We start from the raw sequence: 12,060 nt of genomic DNA, 5'->3' as shown, positions 1-12,060 counted from the left end.
CTTAAGCACAGGAGGCTGAGGCTGCAGTGAGCCTGATCAAGCCACTGAACTCCTGCCTGGAGGACAGAGCCAGACCCTGTATCAGTAAAAAAAAAAAAAAAAAAAAAAAAGTTCCAGCCTATGCAAAACAGTGATAGCCTGTCTCTACCATTAATTTAAAACATTAGGCTGGGCGTGGTGGTGGCTCACACCTGTAATCCCAGCACTTTGGGAGGCTGAGACGGGTGGATCCCATGAGCTCAGGAGTTCAAGACCAGCCTGGGCAACATGACAAAACCCCACGTTTACAAAATATAAAAAATTAGCCAGGTGTGGTACTGCACGCCTATAGTTCCAGCTATTTTGGTGGGGGGGGCTGCAAGGCGGGGTGAGGTGGGAGGATTGCTTGAGCCCAGGAGGTTGAGGCTGCAGTGAGCAATTGCACCACTGCACTCAAGCCTGGGTGACAGAGCAAGACTCTATCTCAAAAAATAAAAAATAAAAATAAAAACAAATAAATAAATAAAAATAACCAGGCATGGTGGCATGAGTCCACAGTTCCAGCTACTCAGGAAGCTGAGGTGGAAGGATTGTTTAAGCTCAGGTGTTTGAGACTGCAGTTTACCATGATTACACCATTGTACTCCACTGGATGACACGGCAAGACACTTATCTCTATTAAAAAAAAAAAAAAAAAAAACCCAAAAACCGTTCCCATAATAATTTTTTTTGCCTTAAAGTTTGTCTTATATTAGTATGGTGACATTAGCTTTCTGGTTAATATTTACTTACAACATTTTTTTTCGTTGTTAATTTCAATTTCTACACCTTTGTGTTTTTGACAGTATTTATCTGAATTTGTTTTTCCATTAAATCGTTTCTAAAAAACTGACTAGTTTACACTTATCACGATCACTAATATATTTAGTTTTATTTCTAGCATCTTCTGTTCTATTTACCTTGCTTGTTCTGTGCTTCCTTCTTGCTATGTTTGTTTTGAGACAGTCTCACTCTGTCACCCAGGCTGGGGTGTAGTGGTATGAATCTGGCTCACTGCAACCTCTGCCTCCCAGGTTCAAGTGATTCTTCTGCCTCAGCCTCCAAAGTAGCTGGGATTATGGGTGTGTGCCACCAATGCCCAGCTAATTTTTTTGTGTTTTTTTGTAGAGATGTGGTTTCACCATGTTGGCCACGCTGGACTTGAACTCCTGGCCTCAAGTGATCCGCCCATCTCAGCCTCCCAAAGTGCTAGGATTACAGGCATGAGCCACCGTGTCCAGCCCCTTCTTGTTCTTTGCTTTTTTTTTTTTTTGAGACGGAGTCTCACTCTGTCGCCCAGGGTGGAATGCAGTGGCACGATCTCAGCTCACTGCAATCTCTGCCTCCTGGGTTCAAGCAATTCTCCGCCTCGGCCTCCCAAGTAGCTGGGATTACAGGCATCTGCCACCACTCCTGGCTAATTTTTGTATTTTTAGTAGAGACGGGGTTTCACCATGTTGGCCAGGCTGGTCTCGAACTTCTGACCTCGTGATCCACCTGCCTCGGCCTCCCCAAGTGCTGGGATTACAGGCGTGAGCCACCGCACCTGGCCCTTCTTGCTCTTTTATGCCTTCTATTAAATTCTTATTTTTTATTTCAGTCCTATCTCGTTTTTAGTTCCAACGAATTAGTCATCATTAGTGTGTTACATACAGTCAAAGCTATCTTATTTTATTTTGACGGAGTATCGCTCTGTCACCCAGGCTGGAGTGCAATGGCACAATCTCCTGGCTCACTGCAACCTCTGCTTTCTGGTTTTAAGCGATTCTTGTGCCTCAGCCTCCCAAGTAACTGAGCCTACAGATGTGCATCACCACGCCTGGCTAATTTTTGTATTTTTGGTGGAGACAGGGTTTCGCCATGTTGGCCAGGCTGGTCTCGAACTCCTGGCCTCAAGTGATCTGCCTGCCTCAGCCTCCCAAAGTGCTGGGATTACAGGTCTGACCTACTGTGCCTGGCCTGGAACTTCTATTTTTAATGTCAGTATTTTTGCAACATTGTACTTAATTGTTCTATTTAGTCCCTGACCTCTGAATGCTTACAGCTGAGAAACTAGACACACTTCTACAGGTAAGTAAGAAAGACCACATCTTTTTGAGACAGAGTCTCCCTCTGTCACCCAGCCTGAAGCACACTGGTAAAATCATAGCTTACTGCAGCCTCACTCCTGAACTCAAGTGATCCTCCTCTTTAGGCCTCCCAAAGCACTGAGATTACAGGTATGAATCACCGAGCCTGGCCTGAGTCTAATTTTCATTCCTTCGCAGTAATCTATTTGGCTGCTTTCATAAGATCTTTGTCTTTAGTGTTATTCTTTCAGGATTCACTATTTTTTTTTCCTTGAAGATTCATATACTTAGAAATTCTGTGAAATTTTCTGCTATTATCTCTTTGAATGTTGCTACTCTCCATTTTCTTTACCCTACCCTAGAACTCCTATGAGATATATCTTGGACCATCTCATTCTACTCTCCATGTCTCATCTCTTTTTTCATATTTTCCATTTTTAATATCTCTCTGCTGCATTCTGTGTAATTTCTATTGTTCCTAATTTTCAACTGTGTTGGATATACTGTTTAACTTATATAACGAGTTAATTTGACTGATCTGCTCCAAAGCAGATCAACTTTGGATGCATATTAGAATCATCTGAGTAACTGTAAAACAAACAAACATACTGATACCATGGTCCAATTCCCAAAGATTTGATTTAATCAGTCTGCCATTGAACTCATGCAGCTATTCTTTAATAAATTCCCCAGTTAGTTCTATTATTTAGCCATTGTTGAGAATCATCCCATCACCATACCAACTTGGTATAGTATTTCTTACACCTTAGAAAATTCTTCCCATGACTTCCTGTCGTATTCCAGTCACTGCTCCATGTCCCTGAACCCTTCTACAGCAAAATTCCTCAAGAGTTACCTATACTCATTGTCTCTTTCTTCTGGCTTAAAACCACCTCAGTTCAGGTTTTATTCCCTCAATATAAAGAGATTATTTTTTCCAGGTCACTAATTACCTTCATGTTGCCAAGTCCAATAATTATTTATCAATCCTTATCTTATTTGAACTTTCAGCAGCATTTTATCAACTCAATCTTCCTTCCTTCTTTAACTGCTTTCTTCACTTGGCTTTTGGGATTTCACATCTCTGGGTCTTATTCTACACTCATGATCCTTTATTCTTGGTCTTCATTAGTTTCTATTCATCTTTCTATGTTCTAACAGTAAAAATGAAGTGTTCCCATGGCTTTAAATAGCATTTATATACTAATTCTCAAATTGATATTCCTAGCTGTCATTCTCCTCCAAAACTCTCTTTATATAGTCAATTGCCTAACTAACATCTCCATTTGGGTGTTGCCTTAGTCCATTTTGTATGGTGGCTAACGCCTGTAATTCAAGCACTTTGGGAGGCCAGGGCGGGTGGATCATGAGGTCAGGAGTTCAAGAACAGCCTGGCCAAGATGGTGAAACCCCGTCCCTACTAAAAATACAAAAAAATTAGCCAGGTGTGGTGGTGGGTGCCTGTAATCCCAGCTACTCAGAAGGCTGAGGCAGAGAACTGCTTGAACCCAGGAGGCAGAGGTTGCAGTGAGCCAAGATTGCGCCACTGCACTCTGGCCTGGACAACAGAGAGACTCATCTCAAAACAAAACAAAAAACAAACAACCCGCCCCCCCCGCCCCACAGACTGGGTAATTTATATAGGGGTGTGTGTGTTGTTTTGTTTTGTTTAGAGATGGAGTCTCTCCATGTTGCCAAACTCCTTGAACTCAAATGATCCTCCCACCTCAGCATCCCAGGTAGCTGGGGCTATGGGTGTATGTCACTGTACCCAGTTTTTGGGTACTTTATAATGACCAGAAGTTTATTGGCTATTTATTGGCATACAGTTCCAGAAGCTGGGAAGCCTAACATCAAGGTACTGGCATGTGGTGAAGACCTTCTTGCTGTCTAATAACATAGCAGATGGGCAAAGAGAGGGTGCCCTTTTATAACAACATTAATCCCACCCATGAGGGTAAAGCCCTAATAACTTAATCACTTCTTAAAGGTCCCACTTCTTAATATTATTACAATGTCAATTAAATTTCAACATGAATTTTGGAGGGACATTCGAAAGATAGCAGATATCTAACAGGTATTTTATAATCTTATGTCCAAAACTGTTTCTTCCCCTAGTTAACACATCTTAGCAAATGACACCACTATTCAAACCAAACACTTGGAGTCATTCTTAGTTCCTCTTTCTCATACCCACATGCATTCTATCTGTAAACTCTTATCAGCATCACCTTCCAAATATATTTTAAATTTGACCTTTTTTTTTTTTTTTTTTTTGAGACAGTTTCACTCTTTCACCCAGGCTGCAGTACAGTGGCGTGATCTTGGCTCACTGCAACCTCCGCCTTCCGGTTTCAAGCGATTCTCCTGCCTCAGCCTCCTGAGTAGCTGGGATTACAGACATGTGCCACCTCACCCAGCTAAATGTTTTGTATTTTTAGCAGAGGCGAGGTCTCACCATGTTGGCCAGGCTGGTCTTGAACTCCTGACCTCAGGTGATCTGCCTGGCTTGGCCTCCCAAAAGTGCTAGGATTACAGGCGTGGGCCACCACGCCTGGCTGTATTTAATCCTTTTAAATGCACTTATTCTATGGTCTATAGTCAATGAACTGGAGATCTAGTCCTGAGAGGTAGTGTATTTGTGACTCTTATTCATGGTAAATGAGCTGTTTTCTTATTTTTTTGTCACTTTTGATTATGAGCCTTGTCACAATTAAGTGGGTTATTCAGTGGGATTTTATCTGTTAGAATCCTGTGTGGCTTAAATTGTGGATCTGTTCCTCCAGAGTAGCTTTACATATGCTTCTGCTGGTTACCCCAAGGGTATTATATAGGGTCCTGAATAATTTTTTTATATTCATTTCCCAGTTTGGGGATCTCAGACCAAGCAGGTGATAACAATTTAATCCCACGCAAATAAGCCCATATTTAATTATTTTTCCTTTTTAGGACAGAGTCTCACTCTGTCGCCCAGGCTGCGGTGCAGTGCCACAAACTTGGCTCACTGCAACCTTCGCCTCCTGGGTTCAAGTGATCCTCCTGCCTCAGCCTCCTGAGTAGCTAGGATTACAGGAATCCACCACCATACCCAGCTAATTTTTGTATTTTCAGTAGAGACCAGGTTTCACAATGTTGGCGAGGCTGGTCTCAAACTCCTGACCTCAAGTGATCCGCCCACATCAGCCTCCCAAAATGCTGGGATTACAGGTGTGAGCCACTGCGCTCAACCTAATAAGCCCATACTTAATTTTTAAAAAATTGTTTGTTGGCCAGGTGCGGTGGCTCACACCTGTAATCCCAGCACTTTGGGAGGCCTAGGCAGGCGGATCCCTTGAGGTCAAGGGGTTTGAGACCAGCCTGACCAACATGGTGAAACTTCGTCTCTACTAAACAAACAAAAATTAGCCAGGCGTGGTGGTGTGTGCCTATAATCCCAGCTACTCAGGAGGCTGCGGCAGGAGAATCGCTTGAACCTGGGAGGTGGAGGATGCAGTGAGCCGGGAACACGCCACTGCACTACAGCCTGGGTGACAGAGCAAGACTCCGCCTCAAAAAAAAAAAAAAAAAAATTTTTTTGTTTTATTGTGGTAAAAACACTTAACACAAGATCTACCCTCCTAACAAATTTTCAAGTGTACAATAATGTTGACTATAGGTACAGTGTTGTATGGCAGATCTCTATAGCTTTTTCCTCCTGTTTGACATTAATTTCACATACATTGTTTAGCAACTCCCCAATTTCTCCTCCCCCTCAGCCTTTGGCAACCACCATTTGACTCTGTCAACCTATGAATCTGACTAGATACCTCACATAAGTAGACTCACATAGTTATTTGTCTTTCTGTGACTGTCTTATTCCCCTTAGCATAATGTCCTCAAGCTTCATCCATGTTGTCACATGTGGGAGTGCTAATGTCTCTTTGGGATCCTGATTTTATTTTGGATAAATATCTAGAAGCATGATTGCTAGACCATCTGGTAGTTCTATATTTAATATGTCAAGGAACCTCCATACTGTTTTCCACAGTGGCCGCTTGTACCATTTTGCATTCCCACCAACAGTGTGCAAGGGTTCCAATTTCTTCACTCCCTTGCCAATTAAAAAAAAATAGCCATCTTGACATTGACAGGTGTGAGGTGATGATATTTCATTGTGGTTTTGATGTGTACTTCTCTGATGATTAGCAATGTTGAGCAATTTTTCATATACTTGACCACTTTTATGTCTTCTTTGGAGAATGTCTATTCAGGTCCTTTGTCCATTTTTTCTTTTTTAATCTTACAGTGAATTATATTGAATTCAAAGGTAGTACTCCTATTTGAGAAATAAAAAACTAAAGTTGTAAAAGCAATCATCACGAGATAAATCAGTAAAGAGGCCTGCTCAGATCATACCAGAGCAGACACCAGTTTCTACCCCAGCCTGCATGAAGATGTTTTTATTCAACACAAACAGTAACAGAGAGTAACACAATGGCCACAGAATGAGAACATAAGTGCACTTGAATTTTTTGTGAGTTCTGGCTAGGCTCTAACAAGCCTAGCATTCTTTTCTTACCAGGTGAACAGAAATCATCTGCTAAAGCCAGAAACTTTAAAGCTCTTAATCCAGCTGGAAATAACTATAATTGAGGGCCTTTTTACTAGCTACTTGCTTCCAATTTAGGGTTGCCTAGCAGGGTTAATTTCAACATAATAAAAGGTGTTAACTGGCTGGCTGCATCACACACTGGTGACAGGGGCAGGTTTAATGAGTTTTGTGCTCAGATAGCTGGGCCTCCTGGCTGCTCTTGTCCATCTCTGCACTTTGGTCCTAAGCATTCTGAGACTCAGTCAGCTGAGGGTAAAAGGGACCTATCAGCCAGTTGAGGGGCATATTGTTAACAAGATAATCCATCAAGTCATCTAAAGATTCCTTCATTTTCTGCAGCTGCCCCTTGCTAGAAGTGAGGAGGCTGTCAGACACTTCCTTAAAGGAGGCAGCATTGCGGAACACTGAGTAGATGTCGCCTGCCATCACCCTCATATGCTTGGCCTGACCTTGGATGTTCTGTGGTAATCGTGGATGTTGGACAGAAGGCTGTGGCATGTGGTCTGGAGCTGCTAAGTCAAGTTGCGGACAATAACAAGAGTACGTGACTCGATGTGCTCTGCACAGGGGGACTCATCAGTATCATCGTATCCAATACTCCTTTTCCGCTCCACCCATGAGACGTAGAGCTTATCCTGAGCATCCTGAATTTTCTGATTGGCACTATACACACTCTTCCTGGCAAATTCAATCAAGTGAACAGTAGAATGGAGCTGAGAAATGGTCTCTTGGCTTTTTTGCTTAGCTTCTTTAACCCTGCTGAGAGCCTGCTGATAGGAAGTGAAGCTTGGTAGACAGGGATCCCAGTCTAACATAACAACTTGGCTTCTGAACCATATCATATCCTTCAACTTTTTTTGCTTCTTTTTCTAGTTCTTCCCCAGTAAGAGGGAGGTACTGTCCTACCAAGAGCTCTCATTTGGTGAGTGCATTTTCTACGCCACTGCTCACGAGCTGCATCATCTGACTTTCCAAGCCTGTGTTAATGCTGCCACTGACACAGACTTGGGTCTTCTCCACAGTGCCGGGCACTACCCCTTTGGTCTTGTCCATCAACCCTGTGATGAATCCTTGGCCCCAGTCACAGTAGTTGTCACAGCATCTTTTGCCCCAGTCACAGCACCTTTGGCATTGGCAACAACTTGAGTTGATGGCTGATTCAGAATAGGCAGTCTCTCCTCAATCCTGTCTAGCCCCTTACAGGCCTAGATATTGGCAACTGCAATTTGCAGCTCTAGCTTCTGGATGATGGGCAGAGCACACTGGTCATGGCCACCGAGGTGATGGTCTTCACACCCTTCTCTGCCATCTTACACACAGACTTCAAGTAGGGACTCTGGTCCTTTGTACTGACATGGGCTGAGGACATGGGGTCACATGTGGAGCTCATCAAGGGCAGGTTGACCACCCGAGTCACCACACTCGGTTGTGGATCAACTGCAACAGATGCCATTTTTCTTCCTGGAGAAATCCATGGACGGCAGCGAAGGGCCTATTTTTTAATATACATGTATTTTTTGCTACTGAGTTGTATGAGTTCCTTACATATGTTGGAGATTAACCCCTTATCAAATATATGGTTCACAAACATTTCCTCACATTTTGTAGATTGCCTTTCCATTCTGCTGTTTCCTTTGCTGTGCAGCAGCTTTTTAGGTTGATGCAGTTCCACTTGCTTTTGTTGCCTGTGTTTTTGATGTCATATCCAAGACATTGCCAAGATCAATGTCATAATGCTTTTCCCCTGTTTTCTTCTTATGAGTTTTATAGTTTCAGGTCTTATGTTTAACTCTTTAATCCATTTTGGGTTGATTTTTGTGTACAGTACAAGATAATTTCATTATTTTGCTGTGGATATCCAGTTTTCCCAACACCATTTGTTGGAGGGACTATCCTTGCCCTATTGATCCTCTCCTTATTGTATATTCTTGAGTCCAAACATAAATTTTCAGGAGACATTCCCATCTACCCCCAGCCAGAGCCCAGGCTGAGACACAAAAGTTTCCTTGTTTCCTCAAACTAGTAGATGGAATTTTCTGTGGTCCCTTCCTTTCTCTTGAGTATGAACCTTTAAGGCTCCCTGCTTTATATGGAGATTTGCATTTCTAACTCTGTACCGTACAGGCCTAAGGCTCATGGACATTAAAACCAAGCCTTTAGTCCAGGCGTGGTGGCTCACGCCTGTAATCCCAGCACTTTGGGAGGCCGAAACGGGCAGATCACGAGGTCAGGAGATCGAGACTGTCCTGGCTAACACGGTGAAACCCCATCTCTACTAAAAATACAAAAAAATTAGCCGGGCATGGTGGTGGGCACCTGTAGTCTCAGCTACTTGGGAGGCTGAGGGAGGAGAATGGTGTGAACCTGGGAGGTGATACAGTCTGTATCACCACCTCTTTTTTTTTATATCAACTTTTTTGAAGAGACCACGCTTATTGATTTGAAATATGTTCCACATTGTAGATTTGTCAGATTGTTTCCATGTTAATTGTCTCAGTGCCTGCAGTGAAAAGTTTGATCCCCAGGGTAAGGTAACAGCAAGATTGTTCCATTGTTAAGATGTGTTTTTCCTTTTGCAATTAGTCGTCTGTGGAGTTATTTTGTTTATATGAACTGAACTAGTTCTTATGAAAATAAATGTTAAATTTCCAGATCAGCGTATTTTATAATGGCAGTATAACAGACTGTATAACTTAAAACCCTTGTGCTGTTTCATTACAAAACACCTAGTAATGCTGGATGAAATGTAACAACTATTTTTTAATTTTTAAACAAACTTTTTAAAATGCATAGCTAGTTGAGCCTGAAAGAATTAAGGAAAATTCTCAGGGACTGCAAATGAAAGAGGAACTGAAAATGAACAGTATGCATGTGACTTAATGCTGTGGTATTTCTGGGTGCTTTACCTAGTCTCAGTTACCGAAAGGCTTGGTTTTTGTTTTTTTTTGTTTTTTTTTTTTTTTTTTTGAGATGGAGTCTTGCTCTGTCGCCCAGACTGGAGTGCACTGGCAAGATCTCGGCTCACTGTAACTTCTGCCTCCCAGGTTCAAGTGATTCTCTCACCTCAGCCTCCCGAGTAGCCGGGATTACAGACATGTGTCCCCACACCCAGCTAATTTTTGTATTTTTAGTAGAGACAGGGTTTTCCCATGTTGGCCAGGCAGGTCTCAAACTCTTGACCTCTAGTGATCCACCCACCTTCCACCTCCCAAAGTGCTGGGATTACAGGCGCGAGCCCAGCCTACTATTAGTTTTCTATGGCTGCTATAATAAATTACCACAAATTTATGGCTTAAACACAATACAAATGGTATTACCTTTCACTCAGAAAGTCATTAAGTCTAAAATGGGTCTCATTAGGCTAAATTCAAGGTATGGGTATGGCTCCTACTTATTTTATTTTTATTTTATTTTTACATATGGTCTGGCTCTGTCACCTGGGCTGGAGTACAGTGGCACGATCTCAGCTCACTGCAACCTCTGCCTCCTGCAGTTCAAGCGATTCTCCCACCTCAGCCTCTGGGACTGGGAGTAGCTGGGACTACAGGTGAGCATCACCACACCTAGCTAATTTTTGTATTTTTTGTAGAGATGGGTTTTTGCCATGTTGCCCAGGCTGGTCTCGAACTCCTGGCCTCAAGTGATTCACCCGCCTTGGCCTCCCAAAGTGCTGGGATTACAGGCATGAGTCACCGCGCCCAGTCAGCTCCTACATTTCTTCTGGAGTCTCTAGAGGAAAATCCATTGTCCTGCTGTTCCCTGCTACAGACAATCTACTTTGTTGGGTTCATGGCCACTTCCTTCATCTTCAAGTATCAGGCCTACTCCTCTGACTGCCAACTCTCTGACACTCTTCTGCCTCCCCTTTTCCATTTTAGGACCCTTATGATTATATTGGCGCACCTGGATAATCTAGAATAATTTCCAAATTTTAAGGTCAACTGATTAGCAACCTTAATTCCATCTGCCATCTTAATTCTCTGTTGCCATGAAATGGAACATATTCACAGGTTATGGGGGCTGGGGTGTAGACATCTTGGGAGAAGGGGCATTATTTTGCCTATCACAGCAATCTTAAGTATTTAGAGGTGAAAGTCTAAAACTTACTTTGAAGTGGTTTAGAAAAAATGTTTATGCTATATATCAATAGCATATTGATATGTGCCAAGCAGATATGGCAAAATATTCACTGCTGACAAGATGGTAGTTACATAGCTGTTGCTCGTACTACTCTATTTTTCTGTATGCTTAAATATTTTCAATTTAAAATTTAAAAACTAAAAACATTTAAAACTTTAAGATTAAAAAAATTAAATAAGCTGAACACAATGGATTCCTTTTTCTAAAAATGTCTACTAAGCACGGTAGTGCACACCTGTAATCTCAGCACTTTGGGAAGCTGAGGTGGAAGGATCACTTGAGGCCAAGAGTTCAAGATCAGCTTGGGCAACATAGCGAGACCCCCATCTCTAATAAATAAGCCAACTAACCAAAAAAAAAGAAAGAAAAAAGAATGCCTTTAACTTGACCACTCAGAACTGGAAAGTAATGTGGCAGAATATGGACAGTCCATGACATTTAATTGAGCAGTATGAAATGTAAGTAGCCTAGCCCTCCAGATACTATGGATATGGTTACTTGTTGGCTTGTAAGGGATTAAATTCCTTTTTGCATGCAGATGACAGGGTTTCATCTGAAGACTGAAATGATTCTTTATGTTAATCATCACAGCCCTATTTGCCTTGGGGAAAAAACAGATAAGAAACCTGGACTACTATGTCTTCCTTTTATATGTAAAAGGGAATAAACAGTATGCTTTATAATTCCTTATAAAGCATAACTTAAATATACATACATATATATACATATATATATATATAATTGGCCGGGCACAGTGGCTCACACCCGCAATCCCCAGCACTTTAGGAGGCCAAGGTGGGCAGATCACCTGACATCAGGAGTTTGAGACCAGCCTGGCCAACATGGTGAAACCCTGTCTCCACTAAAAATACAAAATTTAGCTGGGTGTGGTGGTGCGCACCTGTAGTCCCAGCTACTCGGGAGGCTGAGGCAGGAAAATCACTTGAACCCGGGAGGCGGAGGTTGCAGTGAGCCAAGATCATGCCACTGCACTCCAGCCTGGGCGACAGAGGGAGACTCTCAAATGTGTGTGTGTGTGTGTGTGTGTGTGTGTGTGTGTGTGTGTGTGTGTGTAAATATGACTTGCCTTTGATATAGTGTCCCTTCATAGAAAACGGATGCCCTTTTCTACTGTAGGCACTAATTAAAGTAGTGGCACCTGATAAACTTTTCACGTTGATAAAATATGTAAAAGTCACTATATTCACTACAGTCCCCTTATCACGTCAGAAAGTGGGAGGT

General features: G+C 42.3%; 1 protein-coding gene and 1 pseudogene across 1 annotated transcript in view; both read right to left on the bottom strand.

The window, feature by feature from the left end:
* GATAD2B (GATA zinc finger domain containing 2B) overlaps positions 1-12,060 on the bottom strand; it is a 119,709-nt gene that overhangs the window by 42,315 nt on the left and 65,334 nt on the right. The window lies entirely within an intron of this gene.
* On the bottom strand, positions 6,338-8,155 carry LOC100597159 (annotated as a pseudogene).

This window comes from Nomascus leucogenys, chromosome 12, assembly GCF_006542625.1.
Source record: "Nomascus leucogenys isolate Asia chromosome 12, Asia_NLE_v1, whole genome shotgun sequence".
NCBI lineage: Eukaryota > Metazoa > Chordata > Mammalia > Primates > Hylobatidae > Nomascus > Nomascus leucogenys.
This window is presented reverse-complemented; position numbering and strand designations above follow the sequence as displayed.